The sequence below is a fragment of the Trachypithecus francoisi genome, unplaced genomic scaffold, assembly GCF_009764315.1.
Source record: "Trachypithecus francoisi isolate TF-2019V2 unplaced genomic scaffold, Tfra_2.0 Lachesis_group0, whole genome shotgun sequence".
NCBI lineage: Eukaryota > Metazoa > Chordata > Mammalia > Primates > Cercopithecidae > Trachypithecus > Trachypithecus francoisi.
The window spans coordinates 188,852,851-188,873,519 of NW_022681453.1; the positions used below are offsets into that span (position 1 = coordinate 188,852,851).

Below are 20,669 nucleotides of genomic sequence, written 5' to 3' on the forward strand. Positions count from 1 at the left end.
TTTTTTTTTTTTTGAGACAGAGTCTCCCTCTATCCCTCACGCTGGAGTGCCATGGCTCGATCTCAGCTCACTGCAAGCTCTTCCTCCTGGGTTCATGCCATTCTCCTGCCCCAGCCTCCTGAGTAGGTACCTGCCACCATGCCTGGCTAATTTTTTGTATTTTTAGTAGAGACAGAGTTTCACCGTATTAACCAGGATAGTCTCGATCTCCTGACCTCGTGATCCGCCCACCTCAGCCTCCCAAAGTGCTGGGATTACAGGCATGAGCCACCGTATCCCGCTGGTCATTTATCTCTTGAAACTGTTTTCTTCATCCGTGGAATGGAGATCATCTCTACATTTCATAACTGTTAAGTATTAACATTCATGTGTTACACTTAAAGTGCCTAGCACATGGTAAGTGCTCAATAAATAAAAGTTATCGTATCTGAAAGAAATATAAAGATAGACATGATGGCCGGAAATCACCTTGGATATATTACTGAGAAGTATCTTTCACATTTCTACTCTGCAATGTGGCTATAGTTGTACACAGGAATGATTCAGGTGAACATTTATTATTCTTAATATGTGTTTACACACATGACTATGTCAGAAATCCTGAGTCCTTTCACATACATTTACTCTCTAAATGCTGTCAATGAATCAGTAAGGTATTAATGTCTTCTTTTACATTTGAAGAAATTAACTCAGAGAGTTGAAGTGGCTTTGAGGTCACAGTAATATATTCTTGCCCGGAGACAAGAAAGAGCACTGAGGTATAATGCCAAAGTGACCAACATCATGACTTTGGAATTATAACTCAGTGCTCTGTATTGTCTCTGGCACAAGAAACTCTATATTACTATGAAGTATGTATACAACCAAGGCATTACACAGACAGAGCAGTGCAAATGGTAGGAGCCTGTCTCATTTCCCTTTGGAAGTTCTAGTACTACTGTTCTCTTCCTCTTTATTTTTTCCACAGCACACATTCTGAGGCCAAGACAATGTGTTTATTGAGGGACGTTATTGGGGACACATTCAGGAACATTTCAGTAGAGAGGTTTGGCCAAGAGGTGCTGGTATATTTTCCATGTGATACATTTTTCAGCTGAAGACGTGATTGGAAGATTATCTCCCAGCAGTTACTGCTTGTTAAGCTGTTTTATTTTCTTCATTTGAAAGGCTTGTGGAATTAAGCTGTGATCCACTTGTAGTGGAATACAGAGTAGAGACAAACAAACCACTAGAAATGGGATACAGACTAGAGGAAAACACACTTTATTGTCTTAGTCAAGGATGCCATTGGCTGGAAGAAGACTTAAATGAGTTGCTATCTGCCAGACCACAGCATGTGGCAGATAAACAGAAAACAATGAGGTCATGCAGAAGTAGCTCATTACGCTGAACACAAAAATAGAAGCCTGACAACCCAGCTTGGTGTGATGTTAAAAAGCACTGGACTGGCAGTCAGGACATGTGGGTTCCAGTCCTAGTGTTAGTGGCAACTTGATGTATGGTTTTAGTCAATTCCTCCTGTTTTTGGCCTCAGTTTCTCTGCTTATGAACAAATAATGAAGGAATAAGATTAGATAACACCTATGGCCTTTCCTGGTGTGGCAATCAATAAATATATATTTATTTAGCACCCACTATGTGCCAGAAATTTTATTATGTCCTGGGAAAACATTAGTATACAAAACAGACTTGATGCCTGCCTTCATTTCAACACGAAGAAAGAGCCAACAAATGGATTGATGTGGCCTTCAGAGGCCTCAAATATCACCTAGGGAGTAAGAACACTCCAGGAGTTCTTTTGCTATGCTTGAAAGGGGATATGTATTTGCATTAAAATTGCAACTTTACTGCCATTCTCTAGCTTATACTCTCATTACTTCTTGCTGCAATGGTAACAGTCACCTCTTCACCAGTCTCCTTGTTCCCACTGTCGATCTTCATATAACCATGCAAATTGCTATCAGAAATTGTTTTCGGTGTTTTCAGAAACTGTCAATATCATTCTCCTTTTCAAAAGTCTTATTTTCCCTGGAACACAAAAATAAGTACAAATTTCTTAAGACGAAATTCAAAGGCTCTTGTAGTCAGCCTGAAATCCCCTCTCTTATTTTCATCCATTACATGTATACATGTACTAGTCTATGCTTTGTTGTTGTTGTTGTTGTTTTTCTTTTTTTGAGACAGTGTCTTGCTCTGTTGCCCAGGCTGGAGTACCATGGCATGATCTTGGCTCACTGCAGCCTCTCTTGAGTTCAGGTGATTCTTGTCCCTCAGCCTCCCGGGTACCTAAGACTACAGGTGTGCACCACCACGCCAGGCTAATTTTTGTATCTTTAGTAGAGACAAAGTTTTGCCATGTTGGCCAGGCTGGTCTCGAACTCTTGGCCTGAAGTGATGTCCCCTCCTCAGCTTCCCAAAGTGCTGGGATTACAGGCATGAGCCACTGCACTAGGCCTAGTCTGTGTTTTAAAGGAGAGAAGCTACTTAACAGCTATAATCCCTACCACTACAATCTGAGTTGTCAGTTTCTGTCACTACACCAAGAGCTCTTGGAGAGCAGAGATGGCTCCTTATATATCTCTGAGTCCTGGTAGTGAACCTGCCCTTGGTGGCACAGTAGGCACTGTAAGTGTTTGTGGAATTGATTGGTTGCTCTTTTAGCAGGCTCCCTCCTACCTCTTTTGTCTCTCACAAGGCAAGCTCTCAATAAATAACTGCTGATTGTTGTCTAAGCTAGTATGATCTTTGAACTGCTAGCATTGGCTTGATCTAGGAACTTGTTAGAAATGCAAATTATTGAGACTTGATCCAAGTTTTTTTTTTTTTTCTTTTTTTTGGCAGGGTCTTGCTCTGTCACTCAGGTTGGAGTGCTGGAGTACAGTGGTGTCATCATACCTCACTGTAACCTCAACCTCCTGGGCTCAAGAGATCCTCCTGCCTCAGCCTCCCAAGTAGCAAGGACTACCAGGTGCACACCACCACACTCAACTAATTACTTTATTATTCTATTTTGGAGATGGAGTTTCACTTTTGTTGTCCAGGCTGGAATGCAATGGCCTGGTCTTGGCTTACTGCAACCTCCACCTCCCAGGCTCAAGCGATTCTCCTGTCTCAGCCTCCTGAGTAGCTGGGATTACAGGTGTGCACCATCACGCCCAGCTGATTTTTGTATTTTTAATCGAGACGGGGTTTCTCCATGTTGGTCAGGCTGGTCTCAAACTCCTGACCTCAGGTGACCCACCCACCTCAGCCTCCCAAAGTGCTGGGATTACAGGCGTGAACCACCATGCCCGGCCTAATTATGTTATTTTTTTGTAGAGATGGAGGTCTAGCTATGTGGCCCAGGATGCCAAGTACCTTCGAGAGTGGGAATAAGGACATCTCCAAAAGTCTCCAGAATTGTTATGCATGCTTAAGTTTGAGAAGCACATTTCTAAACCATTACCAGGAACTAACTTATAGATTCTGGGAAGATGCTGACTCATGTTTCATTTAATAAAAATGTGGTTATTTAGCCAGTGCCAAAACACCAAGGCTGGGAATTCCATTAGTTGGTAGAATCTTAAGACATAGCCAAGATAAAGCCTGAGTATTGGCAAAGGTGGGACAAAAGCCAAGAATTTTTTAAAGTCGCTTTGCTTATGATGGCTCCAGCTATAGGGTTCTGCTCCACTCCCAATGAAAAACAGCAAAAATCAACACTTGCTAAGTTCACACAACATAATGAAACTCCCCTGCAGTGTAGTATTGATGTGTGTTAGGCAAGGACTAGGGAGGTGTTGATAGGCTAAGCCTCACAGAAAATACAATTTTATTTTATAGGAATCTTTATAATATCAATCTTTTATTCACTAATTAGATCATTTATTATTTTCACTAATATTTATTGGGAGCCAATGATGTGTAATCTGTGTGCAAACTATTGTGGAGTTACAAAAATAAGTAAAAGGCACAGTCTTCACAGTTAAGTCGCTGACAGTATAATGGAGGTAACACACAATGAGTATGCAATTTTAAAACCATGCCATTTGTGTTAACTAGGAGTAAATATCAGCTGTCAAACCACCCGGCACATGAACACTAACCCAGTTTAGGAGGCTCAGAGAGGCTTCCTGGAAAAATTAGTAGGTTAGTTGAGGCCAGTAGCATCAGTAGGAATTATTTAGGCGATGGGTGCAAGGAGAAGGAATGAAGTGGGGAAGGGGGCGAAAGGATGTTGCAAGTAAAAGATATTACATTAATATAAGCCAGAAAACAGGGTGGGAACTGCAACAAGGCGCCTTCATGGGACTGTAGGTTGTTCATACTGGACAAAACATAGAGTACAAAATGGAGTGAGGAGAAATGAGGGTGGTGAGATACAGGACCAAATTGTGAAAGTCTCCCAAACCACAAGAAAGTCTTCTAAACCATGTTTGTCCTGGAGAAGGAGTGAAGGAGATTAGAGTGGGTGGGTGGCAATCAGCCAGAAAGAACTGAAAGGTTTTAAAGCGGTGAAATAGCTACAGTCTATTTCTGCTGTAGAAGTAGTGCGGCTACAATGTGTGTAACATTGGAATGGGAGAAGACTGGAGACAGGGAGGCCACATAGGAGAATGGTGACTTGAATTAAGTTGCAATGGAGAAGGAAGAGAGGTGGACTCAAGAGGGTAAGTACTAAGAAGCAACAGCTTGACGGTATACTGGATGTGGAATATGAGGTGGTGCCTAGGTTCAGCCTTGGGGAAAACAGTGGGTATGGGTTCACTGACATAGGAAATTCAAGAGTTGTAGTGCAGTGGGGATCCAGGGTTGAAGGGGACAGAAATTTTGAGACAGTGATGACTAAGTGACCTGCTTTAATCCCAAAGTGAGAGCATATTTGAAAGCTGTAAGACTGTTGCTCTTCAAAAGCACACTGTGGGCCTGGTGCGTTGGCTTAGGCCTGTAATCCTAGCACTTTGGGAGGCCAAGGCAGGCAGAGCACTTGAGGTCAGGAGTTCGAAACCAGCCTGGCCAACATGGTGAAACCCTGTCTCTACTGAAAATACAAAAAAATTAGCTGGACATGGTGGCAGGTGCCTGTAATCCCAGCTACTTGGGAGGCTGAGGCAAGAGAATCGCTTGAACCTGGAAGGCGGAGGTTGCAGTGAGCCAAGATTGTGCCAGTGCACTACAGCCTGGGCAACAGAGCGAGACTCTGTCCCAAAAGACAACAACAACAACAACAAAACAAAAACACATACACACACTGTGAACCTACCAGTTCTCCTCTGAATTTCCATGCTATTTCTGAATGAATATGCTTCGTTGCACAGAGCAAGGGCGTGCTGGGCACTCTGGATCAAAGGTGAGGCTTAGCAATAAAATCGCTTTTTGTCACACTATCCAGTTCAGTGAGCCAAGGAAAAGATTGAAGACCAAAGACTCTGCTCTTGTGTTGCTCTATAACCTGCATTTTAATTTTTTAGTTTGTGAAGTGGGAGAAATAGTAACTTATTTTTCACAGCTGACCTAAAAACTTTTTAATTAAATATAAAACATCCTAAAAATTGAATTTGATTATAAACGCCTAACAGCAAACTTGCACAACTTAATTTTTTAAAAAAATCCTAATCTGCAAAACTTAATAATTCTGGAACTGTTTTGAAGCCACAAGCCCTGAATTTTACTTACTTTTGTTTGTTTGTTTATATTTTTTGGTATAGGGTCTTGCCCTGTCACCCAGGCTGGAGTGCAGTGGTGCAGTCACAGCTCACTACAGCCCTGAGTTCCTAGGCTCAAGCATTCCTCCTACCTCAGCTTCCTGAGTAGCTGGGTCTATAGGCTCGTGACACACCATCTAGGTAACTAAAAAAAAAAAAAATTGTAGAGGTGGAGTCTCACTGTATTGCCCAGGTTGGTCTCAAACTCCTGGGTTCAACAATCCTCCTATCTCAGCTTCTCAGAGTGCTGGGATTACAGGCGCGAGCCATGGTGCCCAGCCCCTGAATTTTTGTAAACTGTGTGTTTGCCATTCCATCTCAAGCTCAGGGAGAATATAATATTCCTTCTACATCTTTAAAAACAGGTAATATGTTAACCTAAGAAAACCTTGCTTTGGGATTAGAATGCAGAACACTTTTCATACATTGCTGCTGCATATCTAAGCTTTTGGCCGCTGGTTCTATATACTCTTCTGTTTAATGATCTATTTTCCTACTTTGATTTGAAGACGATGTTTTGAAGGAAAAAAAATCCCATGATTTTTTTCAGAGAATTGAGACTTGAATCCTGGCTTTGTTATTGCCTAGCTGGGTGACTATTGGGTGGGTTTCTTTGTTGTTTATACCTCAACTATTTCATCTGGGCCTATAAAAGTATTCCCTTCAGACACTCTTGATTCATAATCACTTTCTCAAGATCATCACTGGCATTCAACTTGGTCCTGTGCTACATTAGTGCAATCTCCTCAAGCTCACATTTTTGTCCTGGTAACATCTCTGTTTTTCTTGACTGCTTTTTCCTCTATCCCCTCATGCACACACAAGTTGTTTGGTTGGCTAATTGAAACTAAAAATTATAAATTCTAGAAAATCCTAAGATACTTCTAAATGGAACCTATTTTTTTTTCCTCTTTCTGTACCCTACAAATATTACTGCATCTGCTAAATAGCTTTCTGGAGCCCAACTTCAAATTAAGCATCTTGGAAATAGCAGAAATATTTAAATTGCCTCTGAATTAGTTGTGAAAATAATAAGATATAAGATATAGGTATTTATAAAGTCTTCATGGATACTGCCAGTTCCTATAGAGTTCCCCGAACATATTGGCTCTTGCTCTAGTATAAAGAAATGAATAGTAACAATTTACAATGAGATGAATTGACTACCACATTTATTAAATTCAGCAGGAATTTCTCCCTCTGGATTTAAGACCCACTACCACGCAGCTCAAACTCTGTCATTAGTTCCATCTTCTATTAAACCCCAAGGCCCTGTCAGATAATATGGATTATGTGCTTCATTTGAATATGCCTTTGCATTCACATTTCATGTCTATTCTCATGTTGATCCTTTGACTTGGCAGAATAATAGCCTGATTATTAACAAGAGTCTACATTTGCACAGGCATCTCCATGGCCTTTACAATAGCTGATTCCCATTTTGCAAAAGAAAAAAGTAAAAACTCAGGACAGAAATGCCACATTGCTAGAAAGTTACAGATCTGAGATTAGAAACTAGGTTTCACAGCTTCACCATGGCCATATTGCCTCTCCTGGTATGACTGAAACACAAGGAAAGGTACTTTTAATAAATGCAGCCACATATTATGTTGTTTAATAAATTATATATGAACAAATATACACATATGCTGACCCAATATATCAACAGTGCTGAGGCTGAGATTTATTGGTCTACACTGAGGGTACAGCAAACTTTTGAACTGGCATTCTAAGCACTGGTCTTTGAAATTACTAGCAGTACTATGTAATTGCTGATGGAAGAAAGGACTGACTTCTCCACAAAGTGCTTTAATTACTTCAAATTTTAGTATAATTGTGACAAATTTGCTCATGAGATTTGAGGTTGAATTTTTTAGAATGAATTATATAGATTCTCAACTTTAGTCTAGAACAGCAGTCTCAAAGAGATCCAGGCACCCTTAGAGGATCCTGAAACACTTTTAGGGAGTATTAAAAACTAAAACATTTTTGTAATAATATTAGAATGCTGTTTCACTTTTATTTTCTTATGAGATTAGAACAAAGTTTTCCAGAGTCGACATGATTTGCAATATTGCAACAAATTAAATTCAGAAGCCTGTATGAGCATCCAGCTGCTTTCTATTAAGCCAGACATAAAAGAGATTTGCAAAAATGTATAACAACATCACTCTTCTCACAATTTTTTATTTTATAAAAATATAATTATATTACTAAAAAAACACAAAAACCTAGCCAGGCGAGGTGGCGGGTGCCTGTAGTCCCAGCTACTCGGGAGGCTGAGGCAGGAGAATGGCGTAAACCCGGGAGGTGGAGCTTGCAGTGAGCTGAGATCCGGCCATTGCACTCCAGCCTGGGCAACAGAGTGAGATTCCGTCTCAAAAAAAAAAAAAAAAAAAAAAAAAATATATATATATATATATACACACACACACACACATAAAATTATTTTTTGGCCAGGCACAGTGGCTCATGCCTGTAATCGCAGCATTCTGGGAGGCCAAGGCAGGTGGATCACATGAGGTCAGGAGTTAAAAATCAGCTTGACAAACATGGTGAAACCCTGTCTCTACTAAAAATACAAAAAATTAGCCAGTCGCAGTGTGCACCTGTAATTCTAGTCATTCAGGAGGCTGAGGCAGGAGAATCGCTTGAATCCAGGAGGCAGAGGTTGCAGTAAGCTGAGATCGCACCACTGCACTCCAGCCTGGGCAACAGAATGAGACTTGACCTCAAAAAAAAAAAAAAGTTGGCCGGGCGCGGTGGCTCAAGCCTGTAATCCCAGCACTTTGGGAGGCCGAGACGGGCGGATCACGAGGTCAGGAGATTGAGACCATCCTGGCTAACACGGTGAAACCCCGTCTCTACTAAAATATACAAAAAACTAGCCGGGCGAGGTGGCAGGCGCCTGTAGTCCCAGCTACTTGGGAGGCTGAGGCAGGAGAATGGCGTAAACCCAGGAAGCGGAGCTTGCAGTGAGCTGAGATCCGGCCACTGCACTCCAGCCTGGGCGACAGAGTGAGACTCCGTCTCAAAAAAAAAAAAAAAAAAAAAAAAAAAAAGTTATTGTTTATAAATATGTGATTTATGTTAACATATAATGGGTTTATTCAATAAATAAATAAATACATACTTTGGAAAGTCCCCAGTTTAGCAATAGATGTAACCCACAATAACAGAAGCACTTTGGAACCCTGAATATTTTCAAGAGTTTAAGGAGGTCAAGAGACCAAAATGTTTGAGAATAGTTATCATAGTGCAGTGCTTCTTAAACTTTAGTATGTGTATTAAATTTCTGCATATGTATAATATGTTAAATCACATGCTGATTCTCTAGGTGTGATGGTTCATTTTATGTCAACTTGACTAGCACACTGGGGTGCCCAGATATTTGATCAAACATTATTTTGGGTGTGTCCATGAGGGTGCTTTTACCATTTGAATAATTGAACTGAATAAAGCACGTTGCCCTCTAACATGAATGGGGCACATTCAATCAGTTGAAGACCTCAATAGAACAAAAAGTCTGAACCTTTCACGAGTAGAAGTGAATTTCCTCCTGCCTGACTGTCTTGAGCTGGCATATCAATTGATGTATTCCTTTGAACTAAAACTGAATGAAGCATCTTGGGTCTTGAGCCTGTAGGCCTTCACACTGAAACTATACCATTGGCTCTCTTGGGTCTCCAGCCTGCTGACAGCATGTTTTGGGACTTGTCAGACTACATAATTTTGTGAGCCAACTCTTTGGAGAACCCTGATTAATCCAGTACTTCTGGGGTGGTACCTGAGATTCTGCATTCTATCTACCTTCCAAATGATCTTGGTCCATGGACCACACTTCTAGGAGCAGAGGTCAGAGCATCAACATAACCTGGGAGTTTATTACAAATATAGAACTTCAGACCCTGAGTTCAGACCCACTGAATCAGAATCTTCATTTTAACAAGATTCTTAGCTGGCCCATTTGCACACAAAAATTTAAGAAGCACTGTTCTAGAGTGGTGGTAATCAGTCCTGAGTATGGAGTAGAATTGCCTGAATAGCATTAAAAAACAAACAAATACTGTCTAGACTCCACTCCAATTAAATCAGAATCTCAGAGAATAGAGCCTGGATGGATTTTAAAAGCTGCACAGATGACATTAATGTGCAGTCATGAATGAAAACTATTGGTCAAAAATGAAGACTGAAGGCCAACAATGACCATCTTTGAGGCTCTTAATGAAAGAAAATTAATTATCTAGATGCTAGGATGTAAGTCAAAGATCTCAAATAAATATAGTATTTCTGGAAATTGAATCAATAGTTAACCAGGCAGCCAAACCCTTGACTGAAACACCAAAGGAAATATAGCACTGCTGTGTATAAGAAAAAGACTGTACAATTTATTTTTATATTTATTTATTTATTTATTTTTTGAGACAGCATTTCACTCTTGTTGCCCAGGCTAGAGTGCAATGGCGCAATATCGGCTCACTGCAACCTCCACCTCTTGGGTCCAAGCGATTCTCCTGCCTCAGCCTCCTGAATAGCTGGAATCATAGGCACATGCCACCGCACTCAGCTAATTTTTTTGTATTTTTAGTAGACACGGGGTTTCTCCATGTGGGTCAGGCTGGTCTCGAACTCCCGACCTCAGCTGATCCACCCGCCTTGGCCTCTCAAAGTGCTGGGATGACAGGCGTGAGTCGCCGCGCTTGGCCGTACAATTTAGGTGTCTGATATCGTCTTCCTGGCATGAGGCCTTAGCTTTGAGTGTTAACTGAAAATTCTAAGTCTAGGGTTCTTAAGTTGTTATGTGCTGCACTATACAAGTAAACCTACAGAGATGGAAGTGTTCTTAGAGATGATCCGGTCCAAGCACTTCATTTATAGGTAGAGAAACTGGTGCTCAGAGAGGGCGATTCACTCACAATAGCAGGCAGCATAATGTAGGAGCAGCAACAGACCTGAGTTAACTCACAGCCCTTGTATTTCCCCGGAGTCATTTCTTCGTTCCCACAACAAGTCACACACTTCCATCAGTGCTGCCCGCAGCCTTTAAAGTACAGTGATCACAATGCCTCCTTGAAATTCTGCTCACTGTTCATTGACTATTATATATACTATGCATTTATTTATTTATCATTGTTTTCCTAGTCATTCATTCAACAGCTGTTTATTGAGCCTCCACCACACGGCACCAGGAAACTAGTACACATGATTGAAAGTACTTATTTCATCACATTACCATTATTTGTAGAATTGTTTCATAGATTTCAGGTCTTCTGATTTCCACTTCAGTGTTCATTTAACTGCATGTCCTGCTGTCCTCCTTGGCACATGAAGATGGCTGAAAAAATGGAACTGTTCACCCAACTGGGCAAGTGGGACTAGGACCTAGATTTCTGGACCCATTACATTGTCCTCTCTACAAACGAACTATGACTTTAAGAGCAAACATTGATGCTGGAAATAATTAGTAACTGAAAGCTCCTCCCAGCTTTTCCTCTTTTCTCTGAAAATAGAAGTATTTAAAAAGAGAGAGAGGGAATATGGGAGAAAAAGGAAAGAAAAGAAAAGACACACTGTTTGATGTACTGTATGTTGGAAAGCTTTGGAAAAATTTATAATGTGCTCTGTACTCAGAGACAAAATTTTCCAAGAGGACATTTATACAATTTCTTCCAAGAGTCTGCATCCTGTTATACTCTGGAAGAAGTGACCTCACGGGGTTTCTATTTGTCTCTCTCACAAAGCCTCTTTTATAGTATTAATGCATGTGCACATCTTAGGATATGTAATCCATGAGGCCCTGACTTGGGCAGGTCATTCTGAGAACATGCTGCTGCTTTCATAATGGCATCATCGTGTTTTATAGTGGCAGAGGGGATGGGCGGAGGAGAGCCGGCTAGGAGACAGTTCTATGCCAAGTCATTTGGAAAATATAAGCTACAAGCAATTGAGGGAACCTAATAAAACTTGAAGGATATTAAAACGCGATACATGTTACTAGTCTCAGAAGAATTAACAGTAATCACTATAACCCCTTACAGCATATTAGAATTACAGTAGCTCCCTCTTACCTGGGGTTTTGCTTTCCATGCTTTCAGTTACCCACAGGCCAGAAATAATAAATAAAAAATTCTAGAAATAAACAATGCATAAGTTTAAAATTGCAAGCTGTTCTGAGTAGCATGACAAAAATCTCACACCATCCCACCCAGGGCGTGAGTCATCCTTTTGTCAAGGGGATCCATGCTGTGTATGCTACGCACTCACTAGTCACTTCACCCTTTTGGTGATCAGATTGCTATAGCGTCAAGTGCTTGTATTCAAATGACCCCAATTTCACTTCATAATGGTTCCAAAGCACAAGAATAGTGATGCTGGCAAATTGTTATAATTGTTCCATTTTATTACTGTTGTGTTTACCTAGTTTATAAAGTAAATTTTATCGTAGGTTTGTATGTACAGGAAAAAAACAATATATAAAGGGCTTGGTGCTGAGGTTTCAGGCACCGACTGCGGGCCTTGGAACATATTCACTGTGGATAAGGGGGGCTACTATCTAAGGTGATTGTGTGCGTACTACCTCATTTGGACATCAAGTTTCCAGTTTATAGAGTGGTCGTCCCTAGAGGATGTTGATTGTTTCTTCCAACATCCATGTGAGCTATTCAGGACTAGCATCATCCCAAATTTATAAGTGAGAAAATGGAGGCTCTGAAAGAAATACAAATAGTAATTAAATTTTACATAGTATAGGGCATTAAAAGCTCTTATATATATGAATTCCTTTGATTTCTACTGAAAATCCCTGTAGTAAACAAAATGATTATAAATCCAATTTTACATATAAGCAAGTCAGTAGACAGAGATTAAATGACAATGCAGATTTCACAGCAAATAAGTGGCAGAGAATGAAGTTAGATCCAGATTATCTGCCTCCTCAAACAGTGCTCTTTTCATTACATAAAACCGCCTGTTTAGAGAGTGCAGGCTTTGGAGTCAGCCAGATTATGATATAAAACTTGGTTCTTACACAGGTGGACTGTAGGTGAAGCCTGAGAAACCACTTAGCCTCACTACTACACCTTTCTAATTGGTAAAATAGGAAAAGTAATTCCTACCTCAAGGAGTGAGCTAATGTTTGTATAATACAATGTTTAGCATAGTGCTTGACACACTTGAAAGGGCACAATGACTGTTACTGTAATACATTTTATCTCTGTTCCCCATTAGTACACAAGCCCATTAGAAAATGGCATTTGTTTTTTCTAGTTGAAGCTGTAGACTTCTATTGGAACAGTGCAGAAAGATCTGCATTAATCTCTGGAATAGACGCAAATATTTGAAGTGCCATCACTTTCATCTTCCTTCTTTCATGTCTCCTAGAACCCATGCAATGCACGCCCTCTCCTTTCCAGCCTCCATAGCCAGCTGTAGCAGTCAGTGAATGGAATGAAGTGAAAAGTACACTCAAAGGGAAAACAAACTGGGGCTCTGTCAAAACATATGGTTGAAATTCCAGAGCCCAGGACCCCACACGAAGAGGCTCCTCCCTGTCCTGCATCTGGGGCATCTCAGTTAGCCTCAGCTGTCTCTACTGTACCTCTACTCTAAGAAGTCAACCACTCAATTCTTAAAGCAGTTTTAAGACCAAAACCAGCACTTGTAGATAAGGAATAATTAAAGTTTGCAACTATCAGCCTAGGTCACTTAGTTGTTAAACACATTGCTAATTCTCCTAGGAGACAGAAATGACTAGATAGATATTACTATTAGAGATAATACTTCTCGAGCCTTTCCCCCCTCTTCCATGTTGAGGCAGGGTGGTGTTTGTTACCTGGCTCCTGCTGGGCTTTGCAGCCTCAGGCGCTAACATTACCTCATATACAACTTATAGCCCACTTATCCTAAAATATTTTGAGTCCTTCAAATGCACCTTGCTGTCATATTTTAGTACTTTTGCACAGTTGTTCTTTTTTTTTTCTTTTTAGACAAAGTCTCGCTCTTGTCACCCAGGCTGGAGGGCAGTGGCGTGATCTTGGCTCTCTGCAACCTCCACCTCCTGAGCTCAAGCAATCCTTCTGCCTCAGCCTCCCTAGTAGCTGGGATTACAGGTGCCTGCCACCACGCCCAGCTAATTTTTTATATTTTTAGTTGAGACAGGGTTTCGCCATTCTGGCCAGGCTGGTCTCAAACTCCTGACCTCAAGTGATCCTCCCGCCTTGGCCTCCCAAAGTGCTGGGATGACAGGTGTGAGCCACTGTGCCCGGCCCACTTTGTTCTTTTTACCAAGAATTCTCCTTTATTACTTGAACTATGTTTGCAAGGTGAGATCCTGTTCTTCTTAAAGATGTAGGCCAGGCAACTCTTCTTTTAAGTAATGACTCCTGCTTGCTCCTATTCCTGAGGAGTTGTCTGAAGTAACATTGGTGCATTGGTAATTTTCTCCTTTGTCTCACCTCCTCTTCTATGGCCTTTAAATGCTGTATTTATATTTGATATTCACACGTCTATTTCTTCCACAAGTCTCTGATCTCACTAAGGGTAATTTTTTCTTTTAGAGTATAAACCCCCAGTGCCAGGCACATCATAAGGATTTAATGTTTCTTTAAGGCAGTAAAGAGTTTAGGAGTTTTTGAATTTTAAATATTTTTATATGCTGGTCACCTTTGGCTGCCTTGGACCTCCAGTACTACTGTAATTTTTTGTCATCATTCATAGGTAAAGAAAATGTTAAATTTTAGTTAAATATTGGCATAAAGTAATACTTTTTTTTTCCTGATTCAGGTTAGTGGAGTAGAATTCTTTCCTCATGTCTCTGAAAGTTTGGGATTTTAAAATCAAACTGATTGAGATTTAAGTATCAACATCCTTCTATACTGCATTAATATAAGTTTTCCAAAATTCTGTTTCAGATGGTTGTAATACCTGTGTGAGTTGGCATGAGAACAGACAATAGCTGTAATAATATCTAGCCGAAGGTCACTGCTAAATAAATATAAAATATTGTTAGTTTATTTAGACTTTATGGACAATGCAAGATGCACCCAATGTCCTGAATTTGAATACCAGCATTGCTTCTTCTTATGAGACCTAAGCCACTTTAAATCTCAGTTAACGCATCTGGAATATAAGGGTGATAATATTAATACTTACACTTCAGCCTTTTTGTAACAAGTACACAGAAGTGGGCTAGCATGGCATGGAAAATAGGAAATACTCAATAAACAATTAATTGAATGAATGAGCGACTTACATCTCTAAATAAAATCAATTCTACTTCTTTGACTCTCACAAATTTCGGTTCCAGTTGAAACTAAAAATTATCCAAAGCGTGACATGTATTTTATCTACTCATGCAAAATCAATGAAAGATAAATAATATATTGATTATTTTAAAACAAAAAGTTAGCATCTGAAGACAATGTCAATTCTCAAGTTAATAAACTCCTTCTGCAATATTTTTACAAACATCTTTTTACCAGATGCCATACTTTTTCTGAAATAATCTGAAGAAGTTGGTTAAATAAGCAGAGCATATTTCAAATGAGAGATCAATGCAATTACAAGAAAAAAAATCTTTTAAATGAACAGATGTAATTACTTGTTTCTTAGTAAATTCTATTTTTATGTATCAAAAATGCAAGTTTCAACATATTAGCTGAGGATGCATAGTTTAAAAATAAACTTAAACATAAATAAATAAATAGTTTGGGGGAAAAAAACACCTAATGAAATGCTAAGTGCTTAATGAATGCGAGGACTAAATATTTATTAAACAGAGGTCCCAGTGATACACAACATAGTGGGACCAGCTAGATTTCACCATCTGATTGTTCAGGAGAGAGACCCAATTGCTCAAGCATACCCCAAATTTGCCCTTCAATTAAGTGCTGACTATTGCATTTCTTTCTCGCTTGCCTGTTAGTGCCCCCAGAGTCTGAAAGGCCAGGGTGGATGAAATGTGTTGCATATGTGTGGCACAAGTCTGGCCACCCCAGAGAGCTCTTCCTAAGTCTCTAGCTGATGTTTAACAGGAGAAGAAAACATTAACAGATGATGTGTCTTAGCTTTGCCTACTGTCTTACTGTCTTCTCTAATGGGTCTCTGTTGGCCAATGATCATCTAACTTTAACTTTGGAAAGCTTCCTGATAGAGTCAAAGGAGGGAGAGCAGGAGAGACAAAAAGGGAGAGAAAGGGAGGGAGAGAGGAGGATTAGAAATAGGAAAGAGAGCGGAGATAAAGAAGGGGAGAAAGAAGGGGAAAGAAAGCGACATAGAAAACTATCTGGTGTCATGCTGAGAATTAAGACAATTGGAATGTAGTTCAATTGCAGCCTCTAATTTGCTGTGAAAAATTGAGCAAGTTACTATTCTCTATGCCTTGGTTTTCTGATCTATAAAATGAATCCAGGGAATTAGGCAGCTTCAGATCCTATCTAGGGCTAACATAGTGGTATGCAATACTTAAAAGGCAGTCTTTAATTACAGTCTATCCTGCATAGTTATGACCTTACCAAAACAATAAAACCTCTCATAATAAGTCTAGTCTAGGCATTTAGAAAGATGTTTTATTATACCACCAATAATATGGAGAAGGAAACTAATAACAAGCTTGCTATCTGCCATAGATTTTCATACAGTTCTGCTTTTACATGATGACAGACCTAGAAAGTAGCCTATTTCCATTTAAGGAAAGGTAAAATTAAGTTCACAGGTAAATAACTTGACTAGGGTCAGAATATTAATTAGCAAAGTGAGGATTTGATTCTTTCAATTCATTTGTTCCTTCCCTCAATAAATGTTGCTGAACACCATGCCAGGTAGTTCTCTAGGAGAACAGATAGAGCAGGGAACAAAGTATTTCAAAGATCGTATTTCTTTTTCTACTACACTGAAGATATATTCCTGCCAGAATTTCTTGAGAATGTCAAGAAATCAGATAATTTAAATTTTCTAAAATACATCAAATATTTGGGAAAAGAGACCTCCAATTCTCTATTATGGTAGCTTTGTAACATTTAGGCTATAAGTCTGCCAATTTTATATTTCAAATGTGAATTTCATCATGAGAAAAAGTGGATTTTATTAATCTCTTCTCTATACAAGCAAAGCATACATACACTTTTCTCTCCTTTTTTTAAGGGAGCAGCACTAATACCTTACAATTTTTACTATGAAATGATGGAGCATAAATAGAATTTTTGGAAAAAAATTAATTATTTCATGTAAAAAGGCAAACAGAAGGCCAATATTATTAACAGATTAGTAAAATTATTAAAATGAGCAATTAGAGAACATTAAGATAGACAGTTTACCACATCTACATCCTATTATTCTGTGCACTATACATTAAGCCAAGTACAATGGAGGTTGAAAAGCTCAGAAGAATCCAGATCATACCAAAAGACTTGGCAAATTCCCTTGACTTCTTTCAAGATTGCTACTACTCTTGAAAACAATAATTACTGTTTATTGTGTTCTTAGTATTTGCCTGACACTGTGTTAAGTGTTTGAAAGTATTGTAGCATTCATCTTGATAACTCTGTCATGTAGACATGATCATAAATTCATTTTATAAATGACAAAGTCTGAGAATTAGAGATGCTGAGTTACCCGCATAAAGGCAGAGAAAAAAATGTGGTAAGGCAGATATTCGAAGCCAGATTCTTCTGAGTCCAAACTGAATCTCCCAGCATCTAATGTAATACTTATTTTGAGATTTCAATTCTAAGTAATTAACAGAAAGATTATATTGTTAATATAACATACCTTACATACCTTATTCTACTTTTTATTGTGCTTTGCTTTATTGTGTTTTGCAGATACTGCTTTTTTAAAAAAATAAATTGAAGGTTTGTGGCAACCTTGTATTGAGCAAGTCTACTGGTACCATTTTTTTGAAAGCATTCACTTCATTTCTCTGTGCCACATTTTGGTTATTATTGCAATTTTTCAAACTTTTAAATTATTATTATATCTGTTAGGGTGACCAATCCTCCATTACATTAGGCAAGATCGTCTGAGAGACTCTAGAATATTTCTTTCTTCTTCTTCAAACTTTTTTGAGTGTGACCTGCAGTATGAAATATATTTTTATCGCAACCCAGTATACATATAGATGCATATATTTAGCTGAAACAATATCTCACAGAAGTAATATTTGCCTTTACTACATTGTTAAACTCTGACATTTTACTACCATATAGTATTTTATTTTATTTTATTTTATTTTATTTTATTTTATTTTTGAGACGGAGTCTTGCTCTGCCACCCAGGCTGGAGTGCAGTGGCCGGATCTCAGCTCACTGCAAGCTCTGCCTCCCGGGTTTACGCCATTCTCCTGCCTCAGCCTCCGGAGGAGCTGGGACTACAGGCGCCCGCCTCGTCGCCCGGCTAGTTTTTTGTATTTTTAAGTAGAGACAGGGTTTCACCGTATTAGCCAGGATGGTCTCGATCTCCTGACCTCGTGATCCGCCCGTCTCGGCCTCCCAAAGTGCTGGGATTACAGGCTTGAGCCACCGCGCCCGGCCAGTATTTTATTTTTTTATATTGCTGGATGCAATGAACTAAATTGGGTTCACAACTCAGTAATAGGCCATAACTTACTATTTCAAAAGTATTGGCTGAAAAAACATTAAGAGAGGTAAATGCTGATAATCTATGTGCTCTAGAGGAAGAGAAGGACTCAGGTAATGTACAGGCCGTGTTAGATGATTGTTAAAAATATGAGGTTTGGACCAGACGCAGTGGCTCACACCTGTAATTCCAGCACTTTGGGAGGCCGAGGAGGGTGGATCACCTGAGATCAGGGGTTTGAGACCAGCCTGGCCAACGTGGTGAAACCCCATCTCTATTAAAAAAACAAAAATTAGACATGCGTGGTGGGGCACACCTGTAATCCCAGCTACTTGGGAGGCTGAGGCAGGAGAATCACTTGAACCCAGGAGGCAGAGGTTGCAGTGAGCTGGATTGTGCCACTGACTCCAGCTCCAGCCTGGGCAACAAGGGCAACAGCAGTCTGAATATATATATATCCTCAGGAATAGGAGCAAGCAGGAGTCATTTCTTTTCTTTTCTTTCCTTTCTTTTCTTTTTTTTTTTTTTTTTGAGACGGAGTCTCCCTCTGTCGCCCAGGCTGGAGTGCAGTGGCGCGATCTCGGCTCACTGCAAGCTCCGCCTCCCGGGCTCACGCCATTCTCCTGCCTCAGTCTCCCCAGCAGCTGGGAGTACAGGCTCCCGCCACCACGCCCAGCTAATTTTTTGTATTTTTAGTAGAGGTGGGGTTCCACCATGTTACCCCCAGGATGGTCTCGATCTCCTGACCTCGTGATCCGCCCGCCTCGGCCTCCAAAAGTGCTGGAATTACAGGCGTGAGCGACCGCACCCGGCCAGTCATTTCTTAAAAGAAGAGTTGCCTGGCCTACATCTTTAAGAAGAACAGAAACTCACCTTGCAAACATAGTTCAAGTATATGTGTATATACACACACACACACACATATCTATGTGTATATATATGTCAAACCTCATATATATGTATATATGTGTGTGTGTGTGTACATATATATATATGAGGTTTGACATAAAAAGGAACGAGATGATGTCTTCTGAAGGGACATGGATGGAGCTGGAAGTCATAATACTTAGCAAACTAACCCCGGAACGGAAAACCAAACCCTGCATGTTCTCATTTATAAGTGGGAGCTGAATGATGAGAGCACACGGATACAGGGAGGTGAACAACACACAGTGGGGCCTGTCTGGGGTCGGGGTGGGGGTGGTGGAAGGGACAGCATCAGGGAAAATAGCTATTGCACGCTTGGCTTAATACCTAGGTGATAGTTTAACACTCATTGCGAAGGTCCGCGGCTTCATTCCTGAAGTCAGCGAGACCACGAACCCACCAGAAGGAAGAAACTCCGGACAAGACGGAACCTCAGAAGGAACAAACTCTGCACACACCATCTTTAAGAACTGTTAACACTCACCGCGAGAGTCCGCGCCTTCATTCTTGAAGTCACCGAGACCAAGAACCCATGGAAGGAAGGTGAGTTTACCAACCTTTAGCTAGACACAGAGCGCTAATTGGTGCATTTACAATCCTTTACCTGGACGGAAAAGTTCTCCAGTCCCCGCCCTTCCCAGAAACCTAGCCGCTTCACCTCTCACTGGCACTCGCTGCGGGACTTTGCGGCTCCTAACCTGGGCACTCCAGCAGCCCAGAGGGAGCTGGTCCCAGACAACCAAGAGGAAAAGAGAGGAAGCGAGAGAGGGAGACCCACCGGAAGGAGCCAATTCCGGAAACAATAGGTTGATAAGTGCAGGAAACCACCATGGTACACGTTTACCTATGTAACAAACCTGCGCATCCTGCACATGTAACTTCAAACAAACAAACAAACAAATAAATAAATAAGGCTTTAGAATGAAATTGAGTTTAGGGCCATGAATACAGTTGGGCGGATAAGGAGGGCACAGAGGTGATGTTTGACATCAGAGTAGATAAATAATTTAAGAGAGAAAAACAAAAAGAATAAAGCAGAAGATGAAAAATTAAACCCTGAGTACCCACAGTTCTGCAGTGGAGAACAGAAGAGGACTTAGAGAAGGTACACTATATATATAGTATTTGTATATGTATATAAATGAAGGATTTAGTAAAGTATCATTTATGATAATCGTTTTTAGAGTCAGAAATATTTTCTTTATTTTACAGTGAAGTTTTTGTTTTAAGATTAATACTATTGGCCGGGCGCGGTGGCTCACGCCTGTAATCCCAGCACTTTGGGAGGCCGAGGTGGGCAGATCACAAGATCAGGAGATCGAGACCATACTGGCTAACACGGTGAAACCCCGTCTCTACTAAAAATACAAAAAATTAGCCGGGCGCGGTGGCGGGCGCCTGTAGTCCCAGCTTCTCGGGAGGCTGAGGCAGGAGAATGGCGTGGACCAGAGAGGCGGAGCTTGCAGTGAGCCGAGATCGCGCCAC

At 40.4% G+C, this 20,669-nt stretch overlaps 1 pseudogene; it reads left to right on the top strand.

Annotated features, from left to right (window-relative positions):
• The window catches only part of LOC117078900, a 34,035-nt pseudogene extending 14,045 nt beyond the window's left edge, over positions 1–19,990 (top strand).
• The last annotated feature ends 679 nt before the right edge of the window (positions 19,991–20,669 follow it).